This window comes from Lepisosteus oculatus, unplaced genomic scaffold, assembly GCF_040954835.1.
Source record: "Lepisosteus oculatus isolate fLepOcu1 unplaced genomic scaffold, fLepOcu1.hap2 HAP2_SCAFFOLD_99, whole genome shotgun sequence".
In the NCBI taxonomy this organism is placed as follows: Eukaryota; Metazoa; Chordata; class Actinopteri; order Semionotiformes; family Lepisosteidae; genus Lepisosteus; species Lepisosteus oculatus.
The window spans coordinates 66,646-86,890 of record NW_027168435.1 but is presented as its reverse complement, the minus strand read 5'-3'; the positions used below and the strand labels follow the sequence as shown (position 1 = coordinate 86,890).

General features: G+C 44.5%; 6 non-coding genes across 6 annotated transcripts; 2 read left to right on the top strand and 4 right to left on the bottom strand.

The window, feature by feature from the left end:
• Positions 1–5,465: 5,465 nt before the first annotated feature.
• Positions 5,466–5,547, bottom strand: trnas-gcu (transfer RNA serine (anticodon GCU)). Its single transcript has one exon. It is a non-coding gene; the product is annotated as a tRNA-Ser (tRNA).
• A 1,622-nt stretch (positions 5,548–7,169) lies between these two features.
• On the top strand, positions 7,170–7,242 carry trnac-aca (transfer RNA cysteine (anticodon ACA)). The gene has a single exon. It is a non-coding gene; the product is annotated as a tRNA-Cys (tRNA).
• Positions 7,243–9,688: 2,446 nt separating this feature from the next.
• Positions 9,689–9,761, top strand: trnar-ccu (transfer RNA arginine (anticodon CCU)). The gene has a single exon. It is a non-coding gene; the product is annotated as a tRNA-Arg (tRNA).
• A 6,793-nt stretch (positions 9,762–16,554) lies between these two features.
• On the bottom strand, positions 16,555–16,625 carry trnag-gcc (transfer RNA glycine (anticodon GCC)). Its single transcript has one exon. It is a non-coding gene; the product is annotated as a tRNA-Gly (tRNA).
• Positions 16,626–16,838: 213 nt separating this feature from the next.
• Positions 16,839–16,920, bottom strand: trnas-uga (transfer RNA serine (anticodon UGA)). Its single transcript has one exon. It is a non-coding gene; the product is annotated as a tRNA-Ser (tRNA).
• Positions 16,921–17,624: 704 nt separating this feature from the next.
• LOC138237558 (U4 spliceosomal RNA) lies at positions 17,625–17,766 on the bottom strand. The gene has a single exon (XR_011189009.1). It is a non-coding gene; the product is annotated as a U4 spliceosomal RNA (small nuclear RNA).
• Between the last annotated feature and the right edge of the window lie 2,479 nt (positions 17,767–20,245).

The window sequence follows — 20,245 nt, the reverse complement described above, 5'->3', positions numbered from 1 at the left end:
GACATAAAACAGCTAATGTTTCTAGAGATAAAGTTTCTGAGATGCTTCTAATTACTTTTTATTACCAGGGACAGTTTAATTCACCTTGTACAGTACTGTAAGACCAAGATGCTTTTTTTAAAAGTTATTTAACATTTTATAGAACTTTGTCTACTATGGCAACATGATGTGCTTGGTGAAACTTGGAAAAATACTGCTTGGCCACTTATCTTAAGATAAAGATAGGATAAAGGTTTATCTTTTGCACCTACCTGACCCCCAGGGAAGGCCAATGCTTTCTAAGTTGATGGTTCCCTACAGTAGACTGTACTTTAATTTCAAAGGTAATGTATATTGACCCAAATCAGTTTTGGAATCCAATCTACTGACGAGATGGAGCACATCCTTTTTTCAGGATTTTAGCATCATACGTTTGGTATATTTAGTCCCTAATGCTGAAAGAAATGATCATAGAACATTTGGACACTTTGTGGGCTTGAAATACAAAGCAAATCATGTTCTATGGTACAAGATAAATACAAAACTTAAGCTTTTATTTTAATTAGATTTGTTTATGAAGCATAAGCAATCATTTATTACATTAATATATGTGAAAATAACATTTTAGCATCATACGTTTAGTATATTTAGTCCCTAATGCTGAAAGAAATGATCATAGAACATGACATCTAACCTTACCTGCGGTGTTTTTAATCCCTATTGCTCAATGCACGGTGAAAGCATTCCATACATGTGTCTGACAATGAGGAATGGGCCCCTGAGACAGTCATTTGCCTGTTTCACAAATGATCGTATTTTACTAGAGATTCTGTTTGGGATTCAGATGTGCATTCGGACAGCAATCCCTTTCAAGAAATGATACGTTCTGGATGAGGTCAAAGGTGCTGGAACACTGTATCTAGGATGTGTTTGCAGAGACTGTGTGTCTCCTGCTTCAACGCAGTGATAAACAGATGTGCTCCTTTAATTTATTGGTACATGCCCAGGGCAGTAAGCAGTCTGAGGATTTATTTCCAGATGGCATAGAGCAGTGAAGCAGTGAAGTAGTGCAAAACACTGGATAATTATATTATTAGAATCTATTCTACTTAAATTATTACATTATACTCAATTTGAGTTCATTTTAAAAAGTAAAAGGTAATGAAAGGAATGCATTTTCATAAGAAAGATAATACCGATATGCATGTGATAATCTTCCTTATATCATGTAGTGCGTCATTTGGACACTTTGTGGGCTTGAAATACAAAGAAAATCATGTTCTATGGTACAAGATAAATACAAAACTTAAGCTTTTATTTTAATTAGATTTGTTTATAAAGCATAAGCAATCATTTATTACATTAATATATGTGAAAATAGCATTTTAGCATCATATGTTTAGTATATTTAGTCCCTAATGCCGAAAGAAATGATCATTTCTTTAACATGCACGGGTCTGTCTCAAAGGATGCAGTACTCCTGAAGGGTCTCAAACCCTACATTTCGGATGCCTAGCTGTATCCCTCACATGTGGCACCTCAGAATGACTTCTAACCTTACCTGTGGTGTATTCAGTCCCTATTGCTCAATGCACGGTGTACATACTGCATACATGTGTCTTGAGAATGAGGAATGGGCCCCTGAGACAGTCATTTGCCTGTTTCACAAGCAGGGACCTGGACCTAGACCTGGCCCGTACAGGGCTCAAACCCGCGACCTTGGCATTATTAGTACCACGCTCTAACCAACTGAGCTAACCAGCCTCACGACAGTGCTCCTCTCTGTGCTGCAAAAAATCAAACTCAGGGAATTTCTTTTGTCCTCCTTTGAATAGAAAGCCGTGTAATTCAGTGTACGGGCTTTCTCGTGCAGTTTCATGGTTCTTGTAACCCAAATCCTACACTGGCCTGAAGTGCCCCCCCATTTCACAGCATTTTTCAGCTGATTTAAAATGTACCTAAAGGAGAAGCATTATTGAAGACCATCAATTACCAAGAGCTTTTGTCAAAGGTTTTGGTGGTCATTTTGAATGACCACAGAGCGCTGTGACCTCGGTTTTACATCTCATCCAAAAGACAGCGCTCTTTTACAACACAGCATCTCCGTCACTATACTGGGGCATTGGGACCCGCACAGACCTCAGGGTGAGCGCCCCCCCGCCGGCACCATTAACACCGCTTCCAGCTGGAAGCTTTGTTTTTCCCTGTAGCTCATCCTCATCCAGGTACTGACCTGGCTCACACCTGCTTAGCTTCAGTGGGTTTTCAATTGCGAGTTGCAAGGGGATGCAAGTGATGGAGCCGCTCGCTGCAAAAGCCACTGCATTGGCCGGGAATCGAACCCGAGCCTCCCGTGTGGCAGGCGAGAATTCTACCACTGAACCACCAATGCTCAGTGCCTGTCCCTTCAAAAAAGACGCTTTTTTGGTGCTCTGTGCAAAACGCGTCGACATCTGCTTCCAGCTGCAAAATGCCATTTGCGGACGCTGAAGAACTTATTTCCAAGGCAGCGGGTACAAGCGATTGGGCGTTTTAAAACCACCAGGAACAGCAAAGAGGCGCGCTTCTTTGGTTGTGCCGAAACACACCGACTGAAGGCGGACAGCGTAGTCGGCAGGATTGGAACCTGTGCGGGGAGACCCCAATGGATTTCTAGTCCATCGCCTTAACCACTCAGCCACGACTACAGCAAGCCCCACTGCTGCTGCGTTCTTGCTACAATCTTACCTGGATCGCGAGGCGCCGGCGGAAGCCTATTTCAAAGTCGTTCTCCGTTTCAAAAAAACATTTCCAAAATACAAGCCTTGCAGACAGACACGCCTCAGAGGACTTAAGGGTGGCTTCATGTCGGAAAGATAAAGTCTCCCCGTCCGGACATGAAAATGCCACTTTGTTACACACAAAAAAAGAATCAACAACAGAGAAATGCCCACAAGCATTTGAAAAGCCGCACCACGTCGCACTTGAAATAGCTCTTACATTAGTGGTAGACACAGGAATCGCCTTTTTATTTACGCTCTTACCAACGCGATGGAAAGCAAAACAAAGCAAAGCAGAGCAAAACAAAACGAACAAACGAAAACCTTGCGTATAACGCCGTTACGTGCCCAAGCGGTATTGTACATCATCCTAGCACTGCACCCCGGGGCGTACGGTATATGGGAACGAGCACACGCCACGAATCGTCTCGAATCACTTCCTACAGTTGTAAGGCGCCTTGAAGCGTGCACCCCCAACATTCTTCTTTGCGCATCTGTGAAAGGTAAACTCTTGAGCAAACTCTGAACCAGCTCTAAGGAAACTAATCCGATTAGACGTTACTTTGACTCATCTACTTACGCTCAGTGCCGGATTGCTCAAACTCCAGCTAGGGTTAGGGTTAGCATTCCCACGCTACTTAGACACTTTGTTTACGCTCAGTGCTGGATTTTGGGAACTTCAGGACGAGTGGGAATTTTCTCCTATCTGTCCATTCTGTTTTGTTTTGGAGACTCTTGGCTGCCTATGTTGTTCAGTGCAGCGTGAAGGAAACATTTTCCAAAACTGTGTCAGCTCAAAAGTTGTAAGAAAACCTCTCCAGGTGCTTTAACTCTCTTCATGTTTGTCATTTAATGTGACACTCGATGTATAACTGGAGCCTCACATATGCAAATGGTGAGGCTCCAGTTCGACACCCAGTTCCACACCACTTTACAGTATATGACAAAAGCATGGCAGACTGTGCCGGACCAGCTGGTAACTTCCGCTTATTTTGACCATATTAAACATTGGAAATCTTCCCACTTGATTTTGGCTCCACCTAAGACACTCTTAAATCTTCAAACACTTTTCTCTTCTCCCGCAACACACTTGTCTGTCGGCACTATGTGGCAGCGTTGCATGACAACCCATCTCACCACGGAAAGGAACCTAACAGCTAGAGCTAAGAGAGTAGAATTACCTGAAGAACTGCTTTCCATGGAAGCAGGACCAAGCGATGTAGCATTTTTATAGTACCAGGAAAGGAGAAGCGGCACTTCGCCTTTGCCGCACAGGCACAAGGTGACGTGCGGCAGACGCTGTAGTCGGCAGGATTCGAACCTGAGCGGGGAGTCCCTAATGGATTTCAAATCCATCGCCTTAACTACTCGGCCACGACTACAGCGAGCTCGCCGCCGCCGCATTCCTCCTATAATCTAACACGGAGTGCGAGGTGGCTGCGGAAACTTTATTAAAGTCGCTCTCCGTTAAAAACAAAATACCTTTCACAAGATACATGCCGGCAGACAGACACGCCTCAGAGGGTTTAAGGCTGGCTTCACGTTCAAATGATAAAGTCTCCCCGTCCGGATGTCAAAATGCAACTTTGGCAGACAGAAAAAACATCAACAAACCACAAATGTGGACAAGGATTTTACAAGCTGCACCACACTGCACTTTCAAAAGCATTTACATTCGTGTTAGACGCAGGAATTGTCTTTGTTTTGCGCGCTTACGAACGCCATAGAAAACGAAACAAAACAAAAGCCCTCAGCTCCTGTACTTGATTATAATGCCATTACGTGTCGAAGCAGGAATTTACGTCATCTTACCACTGCAACATGGGGAATAGAGGGAAATGAACACACGCTACGAATCGTCTCAATCACTCCCTAGAGTCGAAAGGCACATTGAAGGGTGCACCCCCACCATTAATCGTTTGGCCTCTGTAAAAGGAAAGCTGTTGAGCAGTCTTTGAAACAGCTCGGATGAAACACTTGATTGCTTCCATGTGCATCTGGAGCCCACTTCTTATTTTCACTTCACGCCGCCCAAAGCATTTCTAAAACAGGAGATTCGCGTTTGGGAATGGGCCCTGCCCTACAAATAAAACAGGTCTACGGGTCTGAAACCTGCTCCACGGAAAACAGTTCTGTTGCGCTTTTGATCAAAGGGAGATTCTCTGTTCTTACTTTTTGATTACATAACACCCAAAGGGGCTTCTTTGGAGCTGGATTCCAACCAGCATCCTAAAGTTTCTTGGCGGTGTCCTTTAGAGTCCTCTGTTCGGTCGACAAGGAACAGAAGGGGGCAGCTTTCCTCACACATACAGTGCAATGTACTGTAGTGTTCCCCTTCATTGAATTCGCAGTTCTGCATCAGACCTCTAACTCGTTTCCTTAGCTTGGATTTAAGCCACGAAGCAGGCTTCTACTGTATAAACGTCTAGAGGAATCACAAACTATTTGAGAGGCCATCATCCCAGGGGGAACTGACAAAATCTATCCCTAAACACCTAGCGCAGTATCTCGAGAGACTGTCAAAAATCGCTTTCTCCGTTTGTGCTGCAAGTAAGTGAAAACGCGGTCTCAACCCAGAGCCACTTGGCAGCAGCGGCACGTAAATACTGTTACTACCACTGCTCGATACCAACGTTAGCCTACTATACCATGTTCAGCCACCGCTAGAAAATGTAAGGCTCTAGTACTGGAGCAAACAAAAGGAGAGCCAACGTCAAACGTAGAGAGCGACGAGGATGGGATTCGAACCCATGCGTGCAGAGCACAATGGATTAGCAGTCCATCGCCTTAACCACTCAGCCACCTCGTCGATGAAAGTGGGCTGTCCAGACATGGGTTGGCGCGCTCCAGATGATCTTTTCTTTTTTTTCCCTCGTACTCGAGGGTCCTTTTCCTGTTCCACATGCGATTTCAACATTTTCCTTGGGAGATGTCAAGCCAGCAAGCCACTGCTGTGGTTCAGTGGCCATTGTGGAGTTCAGTGGCCCTGTTGTACACAGAAAGCACATTGAGCTCCTTGGACATGAAAAGTTCCAGATAAAAGCCATTTGTCATCCTTTCTCTTGGTGTCGATGTTGCTATTGTATGTAAAGGTGGCAACTTGCTCAGCGAGCAGGCGGAGCACACACCGAATGCAGATGTGTCTGAGTGGTGTGTCCAAGTGGCTGCAAAAGGACAGCACTCCCGGGGCGCCGTTGCTTAGTTGGTTAAAGCGCTTGTCTCTTAAACAGGAGATCCTGAGTCTTAATCCCAGTGGTGCCTTCTTTGTTCTGTCTTCTCGAACAGAACTGGTCCTTACAGACAACCGCCTACGGCTAGACTTAATTAAATGCAAGTATTCATTTCCTGTCTTTAACGCGACTTGTTTTTCTTAAAATGGATGGAACTTGCAAAACATGAAATACAAACATTGCTAATCAGCGCTAGCGGCTGGCAAAAAAAATGAAGTCAGCAATGTTTTTTTTCTTTAACCTTAACCCTGCTAATGGAGAAGAGTTAAACGACCGAGTCTATGCAGCTTAAATGGTGCTCATGTCGGGTTCTTAGCTGAAAGGGTGGTAAATCACGCTCACCCCAGTCCTTAATCTTTTAAAAAGATACAAAATTGAACCTAGTCGCCACATCACATACATCCTGTTCAACGATAAAAAGGTGACATCTATCCTCGATCCAGAGTAAATCCCACGATGAGGGCATATTTTTTTCCACTTTACCATGAGTCGGGCTCAGCTGCACAGAGGCGAGAGCAGAGCAATGAGGTCACGGGGACAGGGGAGTCACACGCTGGCGGTTTAAACACGCGGAAGAAAACTGAGGGATCCACAGTATGTGGACCCTCCGTGCGCCATCAGTCCGCACTCTGGACTCTGAATCCTGCCATCCAAGTTAAGATCTCGGCGGAACCTGAGGCGCAGTTCCTTCTTAAAACGTAATCTGGTGAGCATTTCTAGAATCGTACTTGTATAGATGCAGCCTTTAATGTGTTGCTAGGTTAAAATTGATGACTTCTTGAACTTCAGTAGGCAACTGCCCTCTTGATTTCGGATTTAATTTCTTTATTACAGGGGCGCTTTTATGAAGACAGAGTCATGTTCAGGTACTTTGCTTGATGGAGGAAGCATATTTCGGACTCTGTGATCTGCTCAACTGGAAAGGTCTGCTGTACTACTACAAGAGAGAAGTAGAGTCTGGAAGAATGGACAATTTTATGATGCTTTGGAAGATAATGTTTTTTTTTCTTTGAAATCGAAATGAATCAGAATATCAGTGCAAAAGACAAACTCTTGGTTTGGTTTAAAGAGATATGGTTTTAAAACAGACAAAATGTAGAAAACAGGTGTTTCTCACTTTTGGAAAAGAATGGACCGGGGGTAATATTTTACTAGGTGCAGTGCTGATCTCACTGGGTTACAGTCCTGCAGTGTCACCCCAGGGCCAGTGGCGCAATGGATAACGCGTCTGACTACAGCTCAGGAGATTGCAGGTTCGACTCCTGCCTGGCTCGGGTCGTTTTTAAATGCATCGGGCTACTCCCTAAGTAGTCTGTGCTACTTACTGCATTGTAATCGTACCCAGTAAGAGATTTTCTTCATGTAAATGAACTGCACCTGACAGCTTTAGAAAAACACCTGGGCTCAGTACGGTGCTGAGAGCTCAGCGTTGCTGTTCTAATTAGCACGCACTGCATCGGCTATGAGCCCGAACCTTTCAATTATTCATATCAGTAAGTCAACACGTAGTCCACATGAACGGTAGAAATATTCTCTTGTCTGTCTCTTGTTTGTATAGAACTGAATGTCCCTGACAATGTACTGTTAGTTTTAATTGAAGAACGGCATTTGTGTTCAAATATACCAGACAAGTTTACGTAACTGCTCATGCGACACTCAGTTGTAATTAGTCAAGAAATAAAGTCGAACAACAGCTGCGGGTTTGATTCTGAACGTATGAGATTGCAGCGCCTTTTACTTCCATTGACAAATGATAGAGATTCGAAGAGAGATCCTTCAGACCAGCAAGCAAACCCACGGCTATTTCGGTTTTCTATCTAGGCAACGTTGGTGTCTGCAATAGCATACATGAAAGCGTGATGCAATTTCTGTGGCTATATTTGTTGCACGTCATGCACAGTAAGAGTGTTTCTAACACCAAATAAAAAGTCAACAATTAGCGATCACGCCTTCTCCTCAGTTAACCCACTGAAACCCTTGCTGTTAACAGTTCTTTACTGCGTGCTTTACCAGCACCTACATATCGTGTCGGTTCTTTCAGCTTTATTCATTAGGTTTTCAAAGGCATAAGTAGAGCACCAGAGGTGCGAACGCAAAATGTGTAGTTATCTGAAGAATTGATTTCCATGGCAGCGGGTCCAAGCGATTTCGCGTTGTTATAGTACCAGGAAAGGAAAAGCGGCACTTCGCCTCTGCCGCGCAGGCACAAGGCGACGTGCGGCAGACGCCGGAGTCGGCATGTTTCGAACCTGCGCGGGGAAGCCCCAACGCATTTCGAGCCCATCGCCTTAACCACTCGAGCACGACAAATGCGAGCTCGCCGCCGCCGCATTCCTCCTATAATCAAACACGGACTGCGATTTGGCTGCGGAAACCTTTTTAAAGTTGCTCTCCGTTAAAAAAAATACCTTTCACAAGATTCGTGCCGGCAGACAGACACGCCTCAGAGGGTTTAAGGCTGGCTTCACGTTCAAATGATAAAGTCCCCCAGTCCGGATGTCAAAATGCAACTTTGGCAGACAGAAAAAACATCAACAAACCAAAAATGTGGAAAAGGATTTTACAAGCTGCACCACACTGCACTTTCAAAAGCATTTACATTCGTGTTAGACGCAGGAATTGCCTTTGATTTGCGCGCTTACGAACGCCATGGAAAACGAAACAAAACTAAAGCCCTCAGCTCTTGCACTTGATTATAATGCCGTTACGTGTCGAAGCAGTAATTTACGTCATCCTACCACTGCAACACGGGGAATAGAGGGAAATGAGCACACGGTACGAATCGTCTCAATCACTCCCTAGAGTCGTAAGGCGCATTGAAGGGTGCACCCCCATCATTAATCGTTGCGCCTCTGTGAAAGGAAAGCTCTTGAGCAGTCTCTGAAACGGCTCAAAGGAAACACGTGATTGATTCCATGTGCATCTGGGGTTCATTTCTTATTTACATTTAATTCAAGGGAAAGGCTTGGGTCAGTTTCAGACGGCCTCCAACAGCGAGATACAAGCGTCCCACCTTCAGCCCAATCTGCGCCGCCAGAACGCCAATGGCTCCTCTGGTCTCCGGGGTGCGGTTGTGACTCCGTAACCTAAAGTGTTGGTGGCAGACAAATGGAGACTAACAGGTGATGTCCTAGGACATGACTACATTGTGACATTCGGTGGGGATGGTGACCATTGCTTGGAAAAGAGTGCGAGGCCCCTTTAGAAAAACATTTTGTTAACAGGCATTCTGCCTCAGCCTAAACACCTATAGCTTGCAAAGCGCATGGTATTAGACAGGCACCTCTGGAAGACCTTAAGAGTCTCTTAAACTAGTGATAGTAAGGTGTTCCCAATGGGCGATGTTCGGCTTTCAAATCATCTCTCCGTGGAAGCGCCGAGATGCAGCTGTTTAAGGCTTAGAAGCAGCTGACTGTTTCACTACCTAGCTGATCACTGTCAGTCAGGGAGCTCAGAGGTGAAAAGCCTGTCTGAGACAATTCGCCGTCGATCAGTTCAATATGTTCCGTAACAGCTCGGCGCACCTGAGATCATCTTGGTAGCCGTGTAGCTCAGATGAGTGAGAGCGTGTGTGTGTACCACCGTGATTGGATGCCTGTCCTTCTCAGGTCACAGTAAACCTTCTGCTGCCTAACTTCCCTAATTTTGGGGATCCCTTTGAAAAAGCAAAGGAAAAAAAAACTGGCTCTTCATCAGCGTGATCGACCCACCACCCTGTTTGCCCCAGTGGCCTAATGGATAAGGCACTGGCCTCCTAAGCCAGGGATTGTGGGTTCGAGTCCCACCTGGGATGCTCCTGTCCATTTTTGAGTGTACAAATGTCCTTGTGATTTGCAAAGCTGCAACCCCACCTTACTCAGTGAGCGTCTCTGCTTTTCTCTCACATACAGTTGGGAGAAAAACTTTTGTAAACAGCCCTTCGGAATGATGTGGATTTCTGCATGAATGGCTCCTAACATGTGATCTTATCTTTATCATAATAAGTCATAATAATTAATAAAGAGAGTCTGATTTAACAAACAACACACGCCCAACATTTGACATTGCTGTTTCTTTATTGAACAAATGGTTTAAACAATCAACGTCATTGATGGAAAAAGTACGTGATCCTTTATATTAAGGAGCTAGTGGAACCTCCTTTATTGACAAAAACCTCAACCCCCACTTTCTGTAGCGGCTGGTCAGACCTGAGCAGCGGTTAGGAGGTATTTTGGCCTATTCCTCTATGCAAAACTGTTTCAGTTCATGTATATTTTTGGGATGTCCTGCGCTGAATGGCCTGCTTCAGATCACGCCACAGCACTTCAATGGGTTTGGGGTCAGGACTCTTACTTGGCCATCCCAAAATATGGAATTTCTTCTGTTTCAGCCACTCTGTTGTTGATGTACTCCTTTGTTTTTGTCATGTTGCATGACCCAGCATCTTTCGAGTTTTAGATCACAGGCAGACACCCTGACATTCTGCTGTAGAATTTCCTGATACATCTTGGAATTCATCGGTCCCTCGATGATTGCAAGCCGTACAGCCTCCGCCGTGCTTCCCAGGTGGGATGAGGTTTTGGAGTTGGTATGCAGTGTTTTGTTATCTCCAAACATAACGCTGTGCACATTTACCAACAAGTTTAACTTTTGTCACGTCTGTCCACAGAACATTGTTCCAGGAGTTGCTGTGGAAGATCCATGTGGTCTTTAGCAAACTTGAGAGGGGCAGTGGTGGTTTTTTTTGGGGGGAGAGCAGTGGTTTCCTCCATGGTGACCTCGCATGATCACCACTCCTGTTCAGATTTCTTCTTATGGTGGACTCATGAACACAGACGTAAGACAAAATCAACCACCTGTTCGCTAGATCCCATCCCCACTCAGCTAGTCAAAGATTCCCTCGAAGGACTGGCAGGACCTATAATTAGTATGATGAATGCATCGCTTGCGTCTGGTGTTGTACCTGATCAATTTAAGGTAGCGGTTGTTAGACTGCTCCTTAAGAAGTCAAATTTGGATCCACAAGTTCTTAACAACTACAGGCCTGTCTCAAAGGTCTCATTTCAATCTAAAAGTCTTGAGAGAATAGTTGTTGCCCAACGTCAATCGTATCTGGATTCAAATAATATACTTGAGAAATTTCAGTCTGGTTTCTGAAACTGCATTAACAAGAGTCGTAAATTATATCCTCTTAGCTACTGATGCAGGGAATGCAACAGTGCTAGGTTGCAACAGTGCTAGGAAAGCAAACGTTAGGTTGCTTTTCTTCATGCTGCATCGTCGGCATGAGTGGAGCTTTTTAAACGTCTGTACTTACTGCGCCCCATAAGAAATAGTTTGTCCCCGTTCAAAAGAGATTGTGCGATGTCCTACAGCGTTCACAAAGCAAACCTTTGACAGTTTGAAAAGAGGAATTTATTCTGCTTCCTGTGCGTGCAGTAGTTACAAAGTTGAACGTCTTTACACGATGTGCTGCAGTTTTCAGTGGGCGGGCTTTGTCAGATGGCTTGGAAAAACGCACTGTGTTTCGGCTCGGGAAACATCATGAGCAGTGTCCTGCATGTTTTCTGTGTATAGCTGTCTTTTAACGCATACAGAATTCATTAGAAATCATTGATTTCTCCAATTAACAAGGGTCCCTTAAAGGATGAGTCAAAGTAATGTCTAATCGGATTAGTTTCCTTAGAGCTGGTTCAGAGTTTGCTCAAGAGTTTACCTTTCACAGATCCGCAAAGAAGAATGTTGGGGGTGCATGCTTCAAGGCGCCTTACAGCTGTAGGGAGTGATTCGAGACAATTCTTGGCGTGTGCTCGTTATCATATACCGTACGCCCCGAGGTACAGTGCTAGGATGACGTACAATACCGCTTGGGGACGTAACGGCATTCTATGCAAGTGCGGGACGTGAGGGGTTTCGTTTGTTCATTTTGTTTTGCTCTGTTTTGCTTTGTTTTGCTTTCCATCGCGTTGGTAAGAGCGTAAATAAAAAGGCGAATCCTGCATCTACCACTAATGTAAGAGCTATTTCAAGTGCGGCGTGGTGTGGCTTTTGAAATGCTTGTGGGCTTCTCTGCATTTCTTTTTTTGTGTGTAACAAAGTGGCATTTTCATGTCCGAGGAGACTTTATCATTCCGACATGAAGCCACCCTTAAGTCCTCTGAGGCGTGTCTGTCTGCAAGGCTTGTATTTTGGAAATGTTTTTTTGAAACGGAGAACGACTTTGAATTAGGCTTCCGCCGGCGGCTCGCGATCCAGGTAAGATTGTAGCAAGAACGCAGCGGCGGCGGGGCTTGCTGTAGTTGTGGCCGAGTGGTTAGGGCGATGGACTAGAAATCCATTGGGGTCTCCCCCCGCAGGTTCGAATCCTGCCGACTACGTTGTCCACCTCCTGTTGCTGTGTTCCGGCGCAAGCAAAGAAGTGCTATTCCTGGTGGTTTTAAAACGCCAAATCGCTTGTACCCGCTCCCTAGGAATTAAGTTCTAAAGCGTCCGCGAATGGCATTTTGCAGCTGGAAGCAGATGTCGACGCTTTTTGCACAGAGCACCAAAAAAGCGTCTTTTTTGAAGGCCCAGGCACCGAGCATTGGTGGTTCAGTGGTAGAATTCTCGCCTGCCACACGGGAGGCTCGGGTTCGATTCCTGGCCAATGCTTCCATCCTCTTGCAACTCGCAACTGAAAACCCACTGAAGCTAAGCAAGTGTGAGCCAGGTCAGTACCTGGATGAGGGTGAGCTACAGGGAAAAACAAAGCTTCCAGCTGGAAGTGGTGTTAATGGTGCTGGCTGGGGGGCACTCACCCTGAGGTCTGTGCGGGTCCCAATGTCCCAGTATAGTGACGGAGATGCTGTGTTGTAAAAGGTTGCTGTCGTTTGGATGAGATGTAAAACCGAGGTCACAGCGCTCTGTGGTCATTAAAAATGACCACCAAAAGCTCTTGGTAATTGATGGTCTTCAATAATGCTTCTCCTTTAGGTACCTTTTAAATCAGCTGAAAAATGCTGTGAAACGGAGGGGCACTTCAGTCCAGTGTAGGATTTGGGTTGCAAGAACCATGAAACTGCACGAGAAAGCCCGTACACTGAATTACACGGCTTTCTATTCAAAGGAGGGCAAAAGAAATTCCCTGAGTTCGATTTTTTGCAGCACAGAGAGGACCGCTGTCGTGAGGCCGGTTAGTTCAGTTGGTTAGAGCATGGTGCTAATAATGCTAAGGTCGTGGGTTTGAGCCCCGTATGGGCTAGGTCCTTTTCTCCTCTCTTACCAAAGCTGTTAGGTTCCTTTCCGTGGTGAGAAGGGTTGTCATGAAACGCTGCCACATAGTGCCGACAGACAAGAGTGTTGCGGGAGAATAGAAAAGTGTTTGAAGATTTAAGAGTGTCTTAGGTGGAGCCAAAATCAAGTGTCACAAATGCAAGTCGGAGGATTTCCAATGTTTAATATGGTAAAAATAAGCAGAAGTTATCTGCCGGTCCGGCACAGTCTGCCATGCTTTTGTCAGATACTGTAAAGTGGTGTCGAACTGGAGCCTCACCATTTGCATATGTGAGGCTCCAGTTATACATCGAGTGTCACATTAAATGACAAGAATGAAGAGAGTTAAAGCAGCTGGAGAGGTTTTCTTACAACTTTTGAGCTGACACAGTTTTGGAAAATGTTTCCTTCACGCTGCACTGTACCACATAGGCAGCCAAGAGTCTCTAAAAAAAAAAAGAATTGACAGTCATATAATGTCCATTAACCCCGGTTTTAAACGCAGCATCATGTCTGCCATCATAAGAATATGAGTCCAATATTTTAGAATATAGTGAGAATGACTTCTAACCTTACCTTTGGCGTCTTTAATCCCTATTGCTCAATGCACGGTGAAAGCATTGGATACATGTGTCTGACAATGAGGAATGGGCCAATGAGACAGTTATTTACCTGTTTCACAAATGATCGTATTTTACTAGAGATTCTGTTCGGGATTCAGATGTGCATTCGGACAGCAATCCCTTTCAAGAAATGATACGTTCTAGGTGAGGTCAAAGGTGCTGGAACACTGTATTTAGGATGTGTTTGCAGTGATTGTGTGTCTCCTGCTTCAACGCAGTGATATATATATATGTGCTCCTGTAATTTATTGGTACATGCCCAGGGCAGTAAGCAGTCTGAGGATTTATTTCCAGACGGCATAGAGCAGTGAAGCAGTGAAGTAGTGCAACACACTGGATCATTATATTATTAGAATCTATTCTACTTAAATTATTACATTATAGATAGATAGATAGATACTTTATTGATCCCGTGAGGGAAATTGCAGTGCAACAGCAGCTTAACACACACAACACAGCCACAGTGTAACGAATTATATACTAATAGTACAATACATACAATACAATACAATACAAGAGTTACTCACAGTCCGGACACACAAGAGGAAACTAGAACAGAACAGTACACAGAAAATCGTATCACACGTATGAATATAAATATAGATGTAACCATAGATATAAATATAAATATAAATGTATTGCACAGGTCCCTGGCATATATTGCACAAAAGTGGTTGTAAACGGGAAAAAGAAAAAGAAAGAGAACAGATGTAGCAGTAGATGTGTATATGCGTTTAGTCCAGAAACAGGTCACTGTCGCTGTTGCCTCTGCCAAGACGCACGGTGGATGCGTTGTACAGTCTTATGGCAGACGGCAAGAATGACCTCCTGTAGCGCTCCCTGTCGCACCGTGGATGAATCAGTCTATTGCTGAACGTGCTCTTCATTCCTGCAAGCCTGTCATAGAGGGGATGGGAGAAGTTGTCCATGATGGCCTCTAGTTTGGACATCATTCTCCTCTCAGCCACTACCTCCAAGGGGTCCAGGTCAGACCCAATGACAGAGCTCGCTCTCCTGATGAGCTTGTTCAGCCTTTTGGAATCTACTGCTCTAATCCCAGAGCCCCAGCACACCACTGCGTAGAAAATGGCACTCGCTACCACCGACTGATAAAACATGTGCAGCATCTTACTACACACATTGAAGGACCTGAGCCTCCTCAAGAAGTAAAGTCGGCTCTGTCCGTTCTTATAGATGGCCTCGATGTTCTTAGACCATTCCAGTCTATCGTCGATGTGCACTCCCAGGTACTTGTACGAGTCCACCATCTCCACGCCACTCCCATGGATGTAGACAGGAGTAGGTTTGACCTTTTTCCTCCTGAAATCTACCACCAGTTCCTTTGTCTTTGTAACATTCAGTTCCAAGTGGTTCACCCCACACCACTCCACAAAGCTGCTGACCAGTCCTCTGTACTCCTCCTCCTGCTCACCCTTGATACATCCCACAATTGCAGAGTCATCTGAGAACTTTTGCAGGTGGCATGACTTTGAGTTGTACTTAAAGTCCGAAGTATAGAGGGTGAAGAGGAATGGAGAAAGAACTGTCCCTTGAGGTGCCCCTGTGTTACTCACTACCAGTTCAGACACACAGTTCTGAAGTCTCACAGACTGTGGTCTGCCCGTCAGGTAGTCAGTGATCCACGAGGTCATGGAGGCATCGACTTGCATCTCCTCCAGCTTCCTCCTTAGAAGTAAGGGCTGGATGGTATTGAAGGCACTGGAGAAGTCGAAAAACATGATCCTTACAGTGTTGCCAGCCCTGTCCAGGTGTGAGTAGGCCCTTTGCAGCATGTAGATGATCGCATCCTCCACACCAACACTGGGCTGGTAGGCAAACTGTAGGGTGTCCAGTGATGAGCTGACCAGGGGTCTCAGGTGGGATAAGACCAGCCTCTCCAGTGTCTTCATGATGTGAGAAGTCAGTGCAACTGGTCTGTAGTCGTTGAGGACAGAGGGGCGCCCTTTCTTTGGTACCGGGACCAGGCATGATGTCTTCCAGAGCACCGGGACTCTCTCCAAGCGCAGGCTCAGGTTGAACAGTCGCTGGAGCACTCCGCTCAGCTGATCAGCACAGGCCCTCAGAACTCTGGGACAGATGTTATCTGGTCCTGTGGCCTTACCCTCGTGCAGCCTCTTCAGCTCCTTCTACACAACTTAACTTGAGCTAACCGGCCTCACGACAGTGCTCCTCTCTGTGCTGCAAAAAATCGAACTCAGGGAATTTCTTTTGTCCTCCTTTGAATAGAAAGCCGTGTAATTCAGTGTACGGGCTTTCTCGGGCAGTTTCATGTTTCTTGTAACCCAAATCCTACACTGGCCTGAAGTGCCTCCCCATTTCACAGCATTTTTCAGCTGATTTAAAATGTACCTAAAGAATAAGCATTATTGAAGACCATCAATTACCAAGAGCTTTTGTCAAAGGTTTTGGTGGTCATTTTTAATGACCACAGAGCACTGTGACCTCGGTTTTACATCTCATCCAAAAGACAGCGCCCTTTTACAACACAGCGTCTCCGTCACTATACTGGGGCATTGGGACCCGCACAGACCTCAGGGTGAGCGCCCCCCCGCCGGCACCATTAACACCGCTTCCAGCTGGAAGCTTTGTTTTTCCCTGTAGCTCACCCTCATCCAGGTACTGACCTGGCTCACACCTGCTTAGCTTCAGTGGGTTTTCAGTTGCGAGTTGCAAGGGGATGCAAGTGATGGAGCCGCTCGCTGCAAAAGCCACTGCATTGGCCGGGAATCGAACCCGAGCCTCCCGCGTGGCAGGCGAGAATTCTACCACTGAACCACCAATGCTCAGTGCCTGGGCCTTCAAAAAAGACGCTTTTTTGGTGCTCTGCACAAAACGCGTCGACATCTGCTTCCAGCTGCAAAATGCCATTCGTGGACGCTGAAGAACTTATTTCCAAGGCATAGGGTACAAGGGATTTGGCGTTTTAAAACCACCAGGAACAGCAAAGAGGCGCACTTCTTTGCTTGCGCCGGAACACACCGACTGGAGGCGGACAACATAACCGACAGGATTCAAACCTGCGCGGGGAGACCCCAATGGATTTCAAGTCCATCGCCTTAACCACTCGGCCACAACTACAGCAAACCCTGCCGCCGCTGCGTTCTTGCTACAATCTTACCTGGATCGCGAGGCGCCGGCGGAAGCCTATTTCAAAGTCGTTCTCCGTTTCAAAAAAACATTTCCAAAATACAAGCCTTGCAGACAGACACGCCTCAGAGGACTTAAGGGTGGCTTCATGTCGGAATGATAAAGTCTCCCCGTCCGGACATGGAAATGCCACTTTGTTACACACAAAAAAAGAATCAACAACAGAGAAATGCCCTCAAGCATTTCAAAAGCCGCACCACGCCGCACTTGAAATAGCTCTTACATTAGAGGTAGACACAGGAATCGACTTTTTATTTACGCTCTTTTCAAACTGTCAAAGGTTTGCTTTGCAAACGCTGCAGGACATCGCACAATCTCTTTTGAACGGCGACAAACGATTTCTTATGGGGCGCAGTAAGTACAGACGTTTAAAAAGCTCCACTCATGCCGACGATGCAGCATGAAGAAGCGCAACCTAACGTTTGACAGACAAAAGCCGGGCGCCGCTACGAGCAATATGAAATCAAACTGACAGCACACGGCGTTTCGCGCTGACACAAAAGTAATCTCGACAGAAGCTGTTCTCTGCATAACGCTGAAAGAGCTAAAGAGCGTTTCTGTTGAGACGTAACAAGCTCGTTTCTTTCTACCATGATGTCACCATGACAAAATCTGTCTTTAAACAGCTTGCTCAGTCCCTGACGAGACTGTCAAAAATTGCTTTCGCCGATTGTATTGCAAACCGGCGGAAGCGGGGTATTGGGAAAAGTTTTCAACTAGCAATAATCGCGCCTCGGCTAAACGTCACAGGCTACGATACTGCCACTGCGCAAAGCTGACGGTTGCCAGGCAACCGCGGGGATCCTATGGAAATCAACATGGTTCATGATTAGGTTTATGAGCAATCTAATTACTTATTCGTTTAAAACGCTATATAAAATAAAGTTTATTATTAATTTGCTGGATAGAGCTGTGAACTTTATTATGCATAAGACAAAGATAACGATCCTGATCAGTTTAGTCAATCTGTGTACGCTGTAAGGTTTTTACTTCTTAAACTTTTAAAATACACGTTTCGAATAGAAAGAAATCCTCTTCCTGGTACAGTATGTATAGCAAACCAGCACGTCTTTTATCTCCAATCAGAGGGGTGTCAGATGGTGTCAGCCCATCACCATTCTGAAGCCCTACCATAATCTCTGGTATGGGGAGACCCCAGAATTCTGTCCCATAGTTTAGACAGATGATAGATTCTTCTATTGATCCTGTGAGGGAAACAAAGTAAATCATTTTCATTTTAGGAAATTATTAAACGCTCGGTTAAAAGCAAAGGAGATTGTCTGTTATAGTGGACATAAAAACAAGAGTTCGCTGGCATTATATCCTAGAAGACACAGACCGGAGCCAGACCAGGAGAATGCTCGCAGCGTAAAAGAAAATGTCTGATGAACTAGGGATTGGACAGTTTCCAAGTGCTTGTACAATCGATGGAAATGTTCAAATAAATGTGCAAAAGAAATAAACAAAATAATCATTTATTTCTTTGTCATATTGGCTAGCTAATGTCCTCTCTTTGCTAGTTAGTGGCTGTGTTTCTGCGTTGGGTAGCAACGGGTGACTGTTCTCAGGCGGAAGATGTAAAGAGTTTAATTTTCATGTTAAATAAGTTTTTAAAATTAAAATTCATTCTATACAGCAATCGCATATTTGGGTACCGTTTCATAAAACTTTTATGCTTAAAATGTTTAGGGAGAAATGGAAGACTGGTGTGTATTTTTTCTTTAAACTACCAAGACCAGCCATACACAGTACAGTTTATGTACATACAGTAATGTTTATGTTCCTAAATTAATATCGTTTATGACCTTCAGATGCGTTATGCTCCTCTTCTTTTTATGCTCAGCTACTAAAATTTCCCTTTAGTGGTAAAATCCATATAAATATTCAAAACTAAGCGGATTGAAATGTGCACAGTAAAGACATTAAATGATTAAATCTTTTCACTACCAACCAATGCACCACGAGTGCCCCTGTCGGTCATTTTGGCCAGCCAATCTCTTACCGCGGTGCCCTCCGGTGCCCTGCAGTGGCTTGTGGGTAGGTTACTGTACCGCTGGTTTTTACCGCGCATTTTGAATGGCTGCATATGTATGATGTTATATGATGGTTTTTTTTCAAATTTTAAATGATCATTTTTCATGGAGCTTTGAAGGGGATAAATTCAGCCTCTTTAGCCAGGCCAGAGCTCCAGGAGCCTGTGTAGGATTCTAGCTTTCTCCCCTTGCAGGCATCGGGCACAGAGGACCTCATGGTTTTCCTAAAAATCTTTTTTTTTTGTATTCCTTGTTGTTCAAAACTTAATTCTAAACACTTTTAATTAGAAATTATATTACAAATAGTGCAAAAAATGACTAATTTCACAAAAAATAATGTAATATAAAACAGATGTTTTTAACTTTATTGTAGTGTTTTAGAAACTAATATGTCTTCAAAAATGGTTATTTTTCACTCCTAGGAATGAAAGCTGTTGTTATATGATGTTTATTTTCAAATTTTGAAAAATCAAAGTATTCTAGCTTTCTCCCCTTGCAGGCGTCGGACACAGAGAACCTCATGGTTTTCCTAAAAATCATTTTTTATGTTCCCTGGTGTTTCAAACTTAGTTTTAATTTGTTATGATGTTAAAAACAGGGTAATAAATTTCTAATTGGACTATAAATAATGTCATATTGTCTGCTATAAAAGTGATGTTTTCAACTCTATTGTAGAGATTCTAGAAACAACTAATAGAGAATTGAAATAAAAAAGGGCATAAGAAGACATTACCAACAACGACCACAAGATGGAGATATTGTCTAGTAATTACCAACAACGACCACAAGATGGAGATATTATCCAAAGAGGCAAGAGGGCAAAGCCGCGATAAGGTAAAATCATTTTTTGAAAGAGATTGCTGTCAGAATGCACATCCGTATCCCAAACAGAATCTCTAGTAAAATATGATCATTTGTGAAACAGGCAAATGAGTGTCTGCTACAATATGATTGCTACATATCTGCATTTGTTGGTTTTTAAGGAGTAAGAGTGGAGGGGGTTTAAACCTGCGATCCAGTGTGTTGAAGTATTTCACAACACTACCCCTAGCACATCTGGAAATAAATCCTCATAATGATTATTGCCCAGGGCATGTACCAAAAAATCAGTGAGCATATATATATATCACTGTGTTGAAGCTAGAGACACAGAATAACTGCAAACACATCCTAAATACAGTGTAGTTCAAGTGGGTAGCTGCGTCAGCATGCGTAGGCTGCAA